The sequence below is a fragment of the Sorex fumeus genome, unplaced genomic scaffold, assembly GCF_029834395.1.
Source record: "Sorex fumeus unplaced genomic scaffold, SorFum_2.1 ptg000072l, whole genome shotgun sequence".
In the NCBI taxonomy this organism is placed as follows: domain Eukaryota; kingdom Metazoa; phylum Chordata; class Mammalia; order Eulipotyphla; family Soricidae; genus Sorex; species Sorex fumeus.
The window spans coordinates 24,003,845-24,017,775 of record NW_026606129.1 but is presented as its reverse complement, the minus strand read 5'-3'; the positions used below and the strand labels follow the sequence as shown (position 1 = coordinate 24,017,775).

The window sequence follows — 13,931 nt, the reverse complement described above, 5'->3', positions numbered from 1 at the left end:
AATGCCGGCCATATAAAGTTACAAGGGTTTAGAACTAGTTATTCCACCTGCTTAACAACGGTGTGAAGGTGAATGCTTCAGTTATCCTCTCTAAAGCTCAAAATCTTCATCTGAAATGAAGTTAAAAATAGGCATCGCATAAAAGTTTTGTGAGAGGAAAGAGCCCAAATGTCCGTTGATGAATGACTACATAGTAAAATGCAGTGCATTTAATATATGTATATAATGAATGCATATATACACAAAGACACAAAGTATTCAGAATAAATGAAATCCTGATAGCTCAGACAATACTAAAGAACCTTAAAAACATTATACTAAGTGATTATAAGCAAGGTACAAAAGTAAAATGAGATTTTATTTATCTGAAATACATATAATACAGAAAATAAAATGGCGATTACTACTAGCTATAGGGTGTAATGAACTAGGAATGTGTATAGTTTAATGTGTAAAGTTTAAGATTATGTAGAATGTGTGGATATGTATTAAGGCAAAAGCTACACAGCAACTTGAATATAATTAATGTCATTAAGATGTACACTTGAACTTAAAATAGTAAAATATCACAATAAAAATAGTTGTTAATGGAGAACTAAAATGGGAAGTACCTACCAGTAATACAATTCATAACAGATAGTGGTTAGAATTATCAATTAATATGCATCAAGATACTAATGAGTGTGGTAATTAGAAAATAAGTGGAGTATCCTAGAGAAAAAATCAAGATACCTCTTCTTTTTTTTCATGATTACCATTTTAGTTGCAATGTGTGAATATACATATTCACATAAACTTTAGATGTCAAAGAATCAAATCCCAGAAAAATATGGAACACGTCACAAGTTTGTGCGTCCTCTTTGCACAGGAGTCTTGCTAATCTTCTCTGTATCGTTCCAATTTTAGTATATGTGCTGCCGAAGAGAGCACAAGATGCCTCTTCTTACAGGAAAGAATTGGGTACGTATTTGAGTCCATTTTAGATAAAGGGGAAGAAGGTGTAAGAAGCTGCTATCTGGTAGAGCTCTTCTTTTAATGGAGGAGTAAAGGCTGAAGGTGAGGTTGGGGTCAGGGAGAAAATTTCAGCTCTATGAAACAGCTGCTGTGAGTGGGAAAGGAAGCAGACAGGGGGAGAATGAAAGAATTGCCAAGTAACAGAGGGGTTGGATGTATTAAATTTGTAATGGAGCCAGTGAGCATGGCTATGTCATTTTCTCTAGCAGTTCTTGGCAACACAGAAATAACCTTCAGAAACAGGCAGTTGGATTGATTTAGGGTATGGCACTGGCAAGACAGTTGCGGTCAAAAGTTAAAGAGTTGAAAGAATAGAAAGTTCTCTTGAGAATACAATTTAATTGGCTGACCATGTAGTCCAGACAGCAGAGGAATGAAACCAACCAGTAGGAATTGAGAGACTGATTGGAGACCTAAAATTAACCAAGGGGAGAGTGGAGAGACAGTATAGCAAGTAGGGCGCTTGTCTTTCACTTGGCTATACCCGATTCAATCCCTGGAATCCTATATTATTCCCCCAGTACTTCTAGGAATGATTTCTGTTGCAGAGCCACGAGTAACCCCTGAGCTTTGCTGAATATGGCCTGAAAACCAGAAAGCAAATCAAGAAAGGAAAAATAATTAAGGGGCTAGAGGTTTTAAGTAGAGAAAAAAAACAGTAAACCCTGGACACTATAATCAGAATTTAGAAAGCCTGAGTTCAAGATTTGGGAGCAAGAGTTTTAGAGACCAAACATACTAGAGGCAAGTGAGTGTACATGAAGTGAAAGAGTGATTCTCAAAGTTTAAGTGCATCAGCATTGCCTGGAATTCTTTAAAGAACTCTATCACGGTGTGCTCACTCCCATAGACAGCTTCAAGACACTGCCCCCGAAGAGGCTGAAGAAACCAAGAAGAGGTAGCCATCTGTTCTTGCCAGAAAACAGGCCAGCAGTGTGGGTTGTCACTTTGCACCGCTCCCCATCGTTGCTGACTACATCCAAGCACTTCCCAAATAAAACAAACTATCTCACTTCTTAGTTACAAGCTATCTCACTTCTTAGGTTCTCACTTACCTTGGGAGCCTGGATCTGTGTAGAATCATATTTAGAAACTGGTATAAACTTTCATAACAGTCCTAATATATCCAGACATATTTTAGGGCAGTGCCTCTCAAAATAAAGTCATCAATTCAGTTGTTTATACCTTGTCCTGGAAGTTCTTAGAAATCCAATCACTTAATCACTTAACTTCCCATTAGTCGTCAATTTGCTCAAGCGGGCGCCAGTAACGTCTCCATTTGTCCCTGTCGCATGCTAGTGTAGCCCAATGGCATCTGTTCGCTCTGGGAACATGAAGGGCCTCAAAACGATCGTTCATGATCTTGACGAAGAAGTCTGACCATCTGGTAGGTGGGCGGCCACGCGGTCTCTTGACATCCCGTGGAATCCAATCAGTAACAGCTCTAGTCCAACGGTCGTCTTTAAATCTCATTACGTGACCAGCCCATCTGATTTTCGACACCTTGGCAAATGAGACAGCGTCCCTGATCCTTGATCATCGATGGATGTCAGAACTCCGGATTCGTTCTCTCATTTGAGTGAAACGTGATATTCCAAGCATAGCTCTTTCTATTCTTCTTTGGGAGACCTGAATGGCGTTCTCATCTTGTTTGCGTAGGGCCCAGGTCTCTGAGGCATATATTAATGCAGGAAGAACAGTGGAATCAAAAAGATGTGCCCGGAGCCGGAGGTTCTTCGTCCTCTTAGCTATTTCTTCGACGTTCTTGAAGGCGTTCCAAGCCGCTCTCTTCCTCCTGCACAGCTCGGGTGCCAGGTCATTTGTCATGTTGACCTCTCGACCTAGGTACACATAGCTGTTGCATTCGGAGATGGTCGTTCCATTGAGAGCCAATGGAGCGTCAGGAACAAGGCTGTTTCTCATAAACATTGTCTTCGTAAGATTCAGCTGTAGTCCTACCTTTCCACACTCAAGGTCAAAGTCGGCCAGCATTTGTGCCGCTTGGCTGATGTTTGGTGTTATTAAAACAATGTCATCAGCAAAGCGGAGGTGGTGTAGTTGCCGACCATCTATCTTCACTCCCATTCCTTCCCATTCCAGTCGTCGCATGATGTTCTCGAGGGTGGCACTGAAGAGTTTCGGTGAAATGGTATCACCCTGCCGCACCCCTCTCTTGACATCAACAATCACTTCTTTGTAGAATGGTGAGATCCTGGTAGTGAATCCACAATACAGCTCACGGAGGATCCTGATGTATTGGGCTTGAATGCCCTGATTGGCTAGGGCTTCAATGACCGCTTCCGTCTCAACAGAATCAAAGGCCTTCTTTAAATCAATGAACGTTAAGCAGAGCGGCATCTTGAACTCCCGAGAAACCTCAATGAGCTTGGTTATCGTGTGGATATGGTCGATGGTGCTGAAACCTTTGCAGAACCCTGCTTGCTCGCATGGTTGTCCTTCATCTAGTGTTCTGCTAATCCTATTCAGGATGACTCGAGTGAACAACTTGTAGATGACAGACAATAGGCAGATCGGGCGATAGTTGCCAATGTCATGGATGTCTCCCTTCTTGAACAGTAGTACGGTCCTGCTGGTTTTCCATTGGGACGGAACCTTGCATTCAGACAGGTAGCGAGTGAAGAGCCGAGCCAGTGTATTGATGAGTACTGACGGCAGGTTCTTCAGGTGTTCAGGTCTGACCTTGTCTGGGCCGGGTGCTGTTTGTTTCTTTACCGACGAAATGGCGTGTCGGATTTCGGAAGGGAGAACATTGGGAACAACATATCCATCCTGTGGAATTTGGTATGTCAGCAAGTGGACATGGCTATCGAAGAGATTTGAGTAGAAGTCATGGATAATCTTCTCCATTGCCGTTCTGGAGGATGTGATGGATCCATCAGGACGTCGGAGGGCAGTCATCTTGGTCTTATAGTTGGCGAAGGACAGGCGGGCGTTACGAATACTTTTCCCGGCTTCTGCCGCATCTACCAGTACTTCTGCTCTTCTCTCTTTGAGGTCTTCCTTGATCGCATCTCTGCACTGCTTTGCAAGCTCGGACGTTAGCTTGCGGTTGCCTGAGGCATGCGCCAAACCACGCTGACGAATTAGCTCAAGAGTTTTCGAAGATAGGCGACTTTTTGTGGCTATCTCTCACGCTGGCGAATTAGCTCAAGAGTTTTCGAAGATAGGCGACTTTTTGTGGCTATCTCTCTCTTGGCGTTCCTCGCACATTCATGGAGGTGCTGAACCAGTCGATCGTATTCCTCGTCAATGTTGTCAACAATGGCATCTTCCCATGTTGCCGCAATAGTACCAAAGAGTTCCCAGTTGGTGGTCATTCTGGGAGTTCTCTTTTTGAACTTTGCAGCCCTTTCTCCCCGCTCTGTGAAGTAGAATTTTGCACGAAGGAGACGGTGGTCCGATCCCGTTCGAAATTTTGGGACAATAGCAACATCAGTCAGGCAAAACCGTCGATTGAATATGATGTGGTCTATTTCGTTGTGGAATCGTCCACCGGGAGACTCCCATGTCCATCATTTAGATTCTGCCTTCTGGAACTGTGAGTTACCATGAATGGTCTTGGTAGACATGATGAACTCAGACAGTCTCTCACCCTGTTCATTCCATTCTAGGCCATGGGTCCCGATGTGAAGTTCTTCAGCTGATCTTCTTGGTCCTATCTTGGCATTAAAATCACCTACAATGATCTTGTAGAAGGTGTGGTCTTCTTTATAGAACTTCTCTAGCTCCATGTAGAACTTCTCTATTTCTCTTTCATCATAATGAGATGTTGGTGCGTAGACAACGAAGATAGAAACTGCAGGCAGTGAGCCACATCTATTCAAATGTAAACGTCCGATTCGGGTTGTTAGGCATTCGAATGAATCAATGCTCTTGGCCAAGTTTGTGTTGACAAGGACACCGACGCCTCCAACACCTCTTTTATCGCATGTTCTGAGGAACAATTCTTCTCCAGTGTCGAAAACGGCATGGTGAGATTCGTGCCTTCTTGTCTCGGTCAGACCAATGATGTCGTACTTGATTATTCTCGCTTGTACCATCAGGTCCTCGATGGATGCATCTGATGCTAGCATACGTGCATTGAAAGTGCAGACGATCATTTTTGTCTTCCTTCGTTGTGGCAGCCTAGGTCGGCCTTGAGATTTTGTCGGCCTCTCCTTTCTCATCCTTCTCAGTGCTGCCATGTCGGTGAAGCCTTCAGGGTCAGGTGAATGAGACCAGTTGTAGTTACTGGTTTTGGCATATCGAATAAACAGCGGATAGCTAGCCAGGCTCTTCCGTGCGGGCGGAATACTCTCGGTAGCTTGCCAGTCTTTCCGAGAGGGATAGAGGCTTTTGGGATGACCTCTAATCACCCTTGTAGGTGTTACCATATTTGAACCCTATCAAATATGGTACAACAATTCCAGAAGATGGGTATTTAGTGCCTTATGATGTGTTGCGCGGCCGCAAGCGGCCGCGCGGGTCCGGAAAGCATCCTAGAGTGTGGAGACGGCTGGGACACTACTTCCACTACCCAGCCGTCGCCACACTCCTAGAAATCCAAATTCTCCAGAAATCTTGTACATTTCCCAGGAGTGGTAATCATTGCTTCCAGTTTCTTATAGATTGATGCTTCAGGCATATGGTTGACTGGTGGCCTTATAATCTGATACTATTACCAAAAGAATCTAACAGGTTCTCAGAGATGAATACCTTGGAGCTAACTGCACATGAAATGTAAATATGATGTCCAGTTACTAACATCTGAATTTCCAGAGACAGTTTCACTCATTGTTGCTTTTCACATCAACCCTTTGCAAATTGCTCTAAAGATCCATTCATTCTGCATGCTGTTGCTGAACCTGGGGGAAAAAGAAAATTGATCATTTTGAAGGACAGTTCATCAGATATCCTAAATCTCATGGGTGATGCACCAGGAGAACTCATCTCTAGTCATTGGATACATGCATTTCATTAAATGTGGTGTTCTTTTCTGGACAGTAATAGAAAAAAAAGCTCATCAGTTCTCTCTCTCTCATTCTCTCTCTCATATTGTATCAGAATACCATTAGCTATACATAACAGCTCTAAGATTTAGCTGTTCTGTTCATTTTGTAAATGGGAAGGCACATTGATGTTTCTAGAAAGTATGCTGGACCAGATTGATTCTAAATAGTTGGACATTAGAATACTCTGTGGATGTTGAGAATGTACAGCTCTAGCTGTGGCAGAATGACTGATATGTGTATTCATGTTCCCTTTCATCATCAGAGTGTCAGACATTTGGCTTAACTTATTTGTTTAGTGATATTGTCTCCTTGGCTCAAGACTCTCTCTCTACATGTATTGAAGTATGTTGTTGGGAACACAAGCACATTATAATAATTTCAGAGAGTACACATACTGTTTTCAAATACCCTGGTGTGATCTTAATTGACTTTCTGAACATATGGTACAGTACAAAGCTGTTGAGTGGGAACTGTGAAATTTTTCTTTGTCGTATTCAAAGTTATATGCGGTGGGATTTAGTTTTCATGTTGCTTTTCTGGAATTACAACATAAAATTTGAATTGTTAATTCAATATTAGAATTTTAGTAGATTACAGTAGTGTAGAATTATGGGATTTGAAAATTTGCTGTAACGTCATTGTGGAAATAGACACATTGATTAAAAAGCAAGGAATCAAGACTTAGAAAGCAGTTATTGTCTGTGATAACAACTTATAGCTACTTATATATAGAAGTAGTCAATAAATAATATAATTTTGTGTTTTATGATATACCTTATTTTTGTTCCTCTGTTGTATATTGATTGCCTTATTTTATTATAAATTATATTCATAATTGCAAGATGCTCTATGTAAAATTTATAATGACAAAAAATGGACATAAATGCCCAATTATGCAGCATTGACCAAATTAGTTTTCTTCATAATTTTTAGAGTTTAAAATGACATATTTTCTAGTTTTCTCTTCACATACTCTCTAGTTTTATTTGCTGTTAGAACTAAGGCAGTGTCAAGTAACTCTGTCTTTGTAAATTAATGTGTTTGCCTAATTAGTAAGCTTTTCAATTTTATTTATTTGTTATTTTGGGTTTTGGATGGCATGCAGTGGTGTTTAGGGCTTATTCCTTACTCTGCACTCAGGGGTCACTCCTGGTGATGCTCAGGAAATTATATGGGCTACCAAGCTCGAACTCCTGTTGGCTGCATATAAGGCAATCACCTTACATGGTATATGTACTATCTGTCTGGCCTTTGAATAACTATTTTTAAAAGATTGCTTTTCTGTTAAAATCTTTTATTTATATTGAATTTAATACAACATTAAAGGTAGTTTCAACTACTTTTTTTAGATTGTGTGTGTATGTGGAATCAGAGGAAATTTTAAGCTGTGTATGTGAAATTTTAAGTTATGTGACTCATTCCTAATCCTCACACTATATCTCAGTTCACCAGTATAGCTCTATATACTGATCCTTTAAATATAATTTCTATTTAAAAACTACATGTAATTTTTTGTGACTGAGTGTTGTTTTTTTTTGTTATAGAACTAGAGTTCATAGATAATTTCCAAGTCTGTATTTATCTGTCATTTGAGGGGGAATTGCCCCTCCAACCCAATTATTTTCAGGGTGACTTTAGAGTTACACTGGATGGTGCATCAGAGAACAGGAAGTGCCAGAGATTGAACTTAGAACCCTACATATGCCAAACATACAATGTGCTCCATTGATATATTTCAATCTCCTTGTAGTAGTCTATAACCTGCATTTGTCCCTCACCAATAAAAACCAAAACATTAAAGCAACCTCAAAATCCATGCTCAGAAATGATTTGTCATTGTATTAGCGAGGAGATAGATGCTTTTACAAAGAGTACACTTCTGTGTATTATTATAACTACCAAATCACTTGTTATTATAAAACTGTATTGTCTTTTACTGTGTTTCTATAGCTCTTCTTTCTTGTATTATTTGTCTTTATTTATTCTTTTGTGGGACACAGGAAAGAATGGACTGTTTCAATTTATCTTGGTCCTTTATTCATGCAGACACCTAAACTGGACATCTGTCATGGTCAGAGGTTCCTGCCAGCAGCTTTCACTGTCATTCACTTTCCATTCTTGATTGACCCATTCTCCCTGCTCTGATTGTCTCAGTTGAGCGATTGTTGCCTGGGGAATTCACCTGTCTTGCTATTAAAACTTGGCTCTTGGCTTCGCTAGTCTCTCACTCCGACCTGCAGGGTGGCTAGCATTTGTACCTCATCTTCTAAATTAATAGAGGCAGGTATGCCGTTTTACACAAGAAAGCTTTTTCCAGAATTGTTTGGACTTAGTAATTTGGCAGTGCTGGTGACCAATTTTATCATTTGCTAATGGGTTTGCATGTTGTCTTTTTATTAGTCATGCAATCTAGAGTCCTTGAAATCTGGCTAAAAGGTGGTTTGAAATAGCCATCAGGTGAAGGAGCTCTTTGGAACTGATGCTCCCTCATGTTGGAGCAAACTCAAAGTGCTAGTTCATCTGTTTGCTTTGTAAAATTTATCACACACAAGGTTAGAGAAACTGAAGAGGATGCACAAATTTGAAAATCAGATGCTTAGAAGTCTGCCACTTCTGCTGTCTTTTAGGAACTGCTAGGCTGTGCCATATTGTGTGCTTGTTTCTTTCTTTGAAACATTAATATTGTGAATGTGCTTATATTTCAAGGGTAGATGAAACACTTGCCACTAGGGCAAATGTTATTTTCAAGAACAGTAACAAAATTCTTCAGGATAATTTTCCAGGCATTTTTTTTTAAAATGAAACAAAAAAGTCATTTAAACACACACACACACACACACACACACACACACACACACACACACACACACCAAAATCCTCAATAAAAAGTATCTAGTGGCATTCTTGCTGAGGCAAAATGAAAAGGAAATTGGTTGAATCAATGAAGTTTAACACCTATATGGACCATTTTTTGGCAACAATTATTAGCATTTCTTGTAGCAAAAAAATTTAAAAAGTTTGTTGTGAACAATCTCTGGCTTCTTTGTAAAGCTTTTTGATCTCATGGATTTCCTTGTTGACTGATAATGTACCTGCTCTAAAGAATTAGATTAAAAATTAGAATTTTTAAATTACCATTCACATTTGCTGAACCAGCAAAATATATCCCTGTCATTTATTTTCCTAAGCTGCAATCCCATTTCATTTAAAATGAAGACATCCCTATGAACAAAATTAATCATTAATTTTTTTTCTAAGTAGTCTCTTGAAAAATGTGACACTCTAAAGTAGCTAATATGTTCAGAATAAAAATGGGAAATTCTTTGGAAGTCTGTTTGCAACCTAGCTTTGCTCTGATTAATAACCCTTGCAAATGTGTGCTTATTATACCATAAACATGACCTTTATGAGAACGTTAAAAAATCAAACTATGGATATGCCATGTCAGAGACTTTTTAAATGTCAGAAAAATGTAATGCTTTCAAATTAATGTGATTTCATAATACTTAACTACGGAGGATATTTTTGAACATTTTGTGAATTTAAAGATTACTAAAGATCCTTAAAAGGGTTCTATTGCTCAAATAGTCAGAGTTTACTTGAATTAGATGCTGAAGAATGTTAGAGCTTCTTGGAAGAACTACAGTTAGCCATTTTTAGACTTAGTATGGTTATTTTTGCCAAATTTATAAGCTATTTATTTATTACCTCTGTTGTTTTTTTTCTTCTTCTGGGGAACCCCTATCAGAAGGGCAGAGTGAATGATTGGAGGATGTTTCTGTTCAGACAGACACTTCCTCAGCATGAATATGCATGTAAAATTGAAATTGTGTACTTCCAAATCAGCCTGGACATTGTTGGAGACAATTATGATGTCTGGGAATGGATATATAGCTGACTCAGTGGAGGTAGTTTAGGTCCAAAATATAGGAACATGCAGTCTTTGCTTTCTGTTGTGGTGTAATGAATTTACCAGAATCTCAGCATCCTAGGACAGCATTCCTTTCCTAGTTGACACTTCCTTCTGTTGCTTTGGAGGCTAGCATTGTTGTGGCTGAGTCTGCTCAGATGTCTTAAGGTTGCAATCAAAATAACATAGACCAAGCTCTGTTCTAGTAACTGGAGGTAAGCATGGGGTCTGTAAACCTATTTTTAAGTTCCTTCTGTTATAGGAGGTTCCCCTAGAATTGGGTTATTTTTCCAGCATATAAAATGATGCACATCAGGAAAGGAAATTTAGAGAGAGGTCGAACTTTATTCAAAGTCCAAAGGGTTAGCAAGTTCTGGAAAATAGCCCATCTTGAGGGGGTGGAGGGGAAGGGACATGCTTGGGGCACTATGTCTATTGGTGCTTGTTTCACTTGCATTGTAAAACTCCAGGGAGGAGATTTAGTATAGAAATGAACTCAAACATTTGATAGCAGGCCAGAGTACTAGTTCCAAAATAGTTCCAGAAGTTAAGTTTTGTGCTTTGCACAGGGTCAATGTGGGTTCAGTCCTTTACTCTGCATAGGGTCCCCTGAGCACCACCAGGAATAATTCCTGAAAACAAACAAGGAGTGAGCTCTAAGCAGAGCTGGGCGTGACCCCCTCACCCCCACCCCAACCTCCCAAACTAAAAGAAAGGTATTTTAGGACCATGGCTTTCTTTTTACTTAAAAACATTTTAAATGAGGGGCTGGAGAAATAATATAGGGGATATGGTTTTTGCGTTGCATGCAGCCAACCAGGGTTTGATCACCAGTTCCCAATAGGGTTCCGGGGACTAACCAGGACTGACCCCTGAGTGCAGAGCCAGGAGAAAGACTTGAGAACTGCAGACTGTGTCCCACAAACAAAACAAGTCATTTTAAATTAAACTTTATTTTTGGCTTTGGGCCACATTCAGTTGGCCAGAGGAGAGGGGTATGGACCTTACCATGCCAGTGATCTAATTGGGGCTCCTCCACTGCACACATTGCAGCTCTTTGAGCCATCTTCCTGATACCCAATTAAAAGACAAAAACAAAACAAAACACAGTTAAGAGTTAGAGAACTCATATAGTGGATAAGGTGCTTATCTTACACAGAGCAACCCGAGTTTGATTCCTGACACTGCATGTAGTCCCTGTAGCATTGCCAGTTGAGATTCACATTCAAGTGGATGTCTGAGCTTAAGTGTAAGCCACAAGATCACTAGAATGTGTCCCTCAACCACCTTCAATAATAAGTAATGTTAGGCAGGAAGATAGAATAAAGGGTTCAAGTATATGCTCATCATGAAGGAGGCCTGGGTGTGGTCCCAGGCATGTTATGGTCTCATGGACTTTGCCAGGAATTACCCTTGAGCACTGAGACAGGAGTAGCCCCTGGATTGTGTTTGATGTGGCCCTCACAAACAAACAAAAAATCCCTTCCTCCCTCCCTTACTCCATTCCATTCTCTTCCTGCTGCCAAAACCTGGAGCAACACACATGCCTGACTATTTGATCACAAAAGTTAAGCTGGGGTGTCGCCTCTATGTTACATACAAGGTTTTAGTGCTCACAGACTTGGCTATGGCACTCACTGAAGTTGTGATGATCTCACACATCCTTGCCAGGAGTTTCAGTTTTAGTTATTACAGTTTACAATTGTGATGCTCATCAGGAATCACTGTTGTTCATACACAGGTTCACCAGAGCTACCCTTCCTGGTCATTGTACCCATACATCTTTGAAGTTGATGCACTGGGGAATGCACTCCTTTGTGTTTTAACAGCCCACAAAATAGCTTATAGCACCGGGGATCATGGACTGCAGAGCTCGCAGGATCAAGCTTGCAATGTGGCAACATTAGGGACTGGAACTAAGAACCATATTTTTCTAAGGGACTGACTCCATGCCATGTACTTATTTCTCTGGGCTCAGGGCAGTAGTTTTCTATAACAGAACTAGCATCTATCTTCAGAAATTTCGTGCTATATTTTGGAGAAGTCTTTCTCTTTAACACAGATTCCTCCTGGATTGTGTTAAAGAGTGGAACTGGGCAACTCAGCCATGATGATGAGTGTCAGGGCTTGTGTGTATTTGTGTGCCCTTTGCTGGTACTTGCTGGTATCAACTCACCTGCTAATAATTCTTGCCACATCCCCAGCTCTCTGTTGTGTTATTAAACTTTCTGTGCCTATTCATGTTATTTTATCATATGAAATTGTGATGTTTCAGAAATCAAAGTTTATCTTATGTCACTGTGTGCTTATAAAATCAAAACTTTGAAAAATGGAGAACCCCCCAAAAATGTCAAACACCAAAGCATTTTTTTAACATTTACAAGTGGAATAGGGAAAAAAAGTAGTAAGAATGCTAAAAGTAAGTCAACTACAAGTCACATAGAAGATAAAAGGAAATACAAATTGGTTGCAACTTTGAGGTCACTGTCACTGTCACTGTCCTCCCATTGTTCATCGATTTGATCGAGCAGGCCCAGTAACGTCTCCATTAGAGACTTTGTTGTTACTGTGTTTGGCATATCGAATATATCACGGGTAGCTTGCCAGGCTCTGCCATGTGGGCGAGATACTCCCAGTAGCTTGCCCGGCTCTCCGAGAGGGGAGGAGGAATCGAACTCGGGTCGGCCATGTTGGCTGCGTGCAAGGCAAATGCCCTACCGCTGTGCTATATAACAGAATTTTTTATTTTAAAAAGGGAAAGAAAAATATAACAGGAAAGGTAGGCATTCTGATCAGGGGATACAAGACTTGGGTTTTTGAAGCCCCTGGCTATCACCTAAATCCTTGTGTGTAGTTAGTCTGAGGTTTATAAAACAATAATTGCCATTTTCTTTGAAACTGTAACAGCCTTACAGATGAACTGCTGAATCTTTATGGAATACTACACAGCCAGGAGAAAAGTGAAGAAAAACAAATGTAGAAAACGGTAACTAGTGACAAATTTCTGCTTTTAGCTTTTTGTTTAGATTCTCTTGATACAGTTAAAAGAAAAAAATCATTTATTGTTGTTAAGAAGTAAGACCTTTCTTCTTAGATGTGTGCGACAGATGGATCTACTGCTTGCAGAAATCACTAGTGAGAGGATAATCCATGGCCCAGTGAATGATATTGCAGAGCAAGAGGTAGACGAGAGAAAGAAATTTGATTCAATTCAATGAATCAACAGGCCTGTGTTACTATGCTACTGTACTTTGTTTCATAAGGAGAAAGGAAGATAAAGATATTAGGGAAGAACCTCTTTGTTGCTGTGATTTACCCAGATGGAGCTCCTTAGTGCTCCTATTAAATTGATTTTAGTGCAGGCTTAGACCAACCACATGCACCAGAGTGTGTTCAGCAGTGAGGGACTGAACATTGTGCATATGTAGCTGGGAAAGCTGAGGAACTTTGTTCAGACTGCAGGTGTCCATTAATTGAATGATCCATTGGGAACACCTTGCTGAAAGAAAATGTGTTTATTTAGCTAAGTATTTTGATGGTGATGTGGTAAAGATTTTAAGTGAAATTTGGAGTTGAGCTTTAAAGTCCAGACAGTTCAGTACACTGTATGAGTTTAGTCCATTGGATGCTGTTACCAGTGCCTTCTCCATACAGAAACAGGGTATTTCTAGACAGTAACATTCTTGCATCGCTTGTTAAACCAAGGGAAGAAGCAAAGCAGTTTCTATAAAACCAAAACTTGGGTAAAGTAGAAGCTTTACTGAATGAGAAATGGAAACTCAGCTTGCATATTTGGTGGCTGCATTTAGCCTTCTCAATAAATGGAATGATTTATGGGGAGAAGAGTTGAACAAGGATTTTTATTTTTATTTATTTTTTTATTTTTTTAGTGTTACTGACTTTTTTTTATTAAAAAATCTTTAATAGTGAGACATCATGAGGTATAGTTGTAGACTTACTCATTTTTGTGCTTGGATTTCAATTATACAATGATC

At 40.0% G+C, this 13,931-nt stretch overlaps 1 protein-coding gene and 1 non-coding gene across 2 annotated transcripts in view; one reads left to right on the top strand and one right to left on the bottom strand.

Moving 5' to 3' along the window:
• ZNF385D (zinc finger protein 385D) overlaps positions 1-13,931 on the top strand; it is a 369,440-nt gene that overhangs the window by 61,826 nt on the left and 293,683 nt on the right. The gene's annotated exons all lie outside the window — the stretch shown is intronic.
• LOC130037924 (U6 spliceosomal RNA) lies at positions 824-930 on the bottom strand. The gene has a single exon (XR_008794511.1). It is a non-coding gene; the product is annotated as a U6 spliceosomal RNA (small nuclear RNA).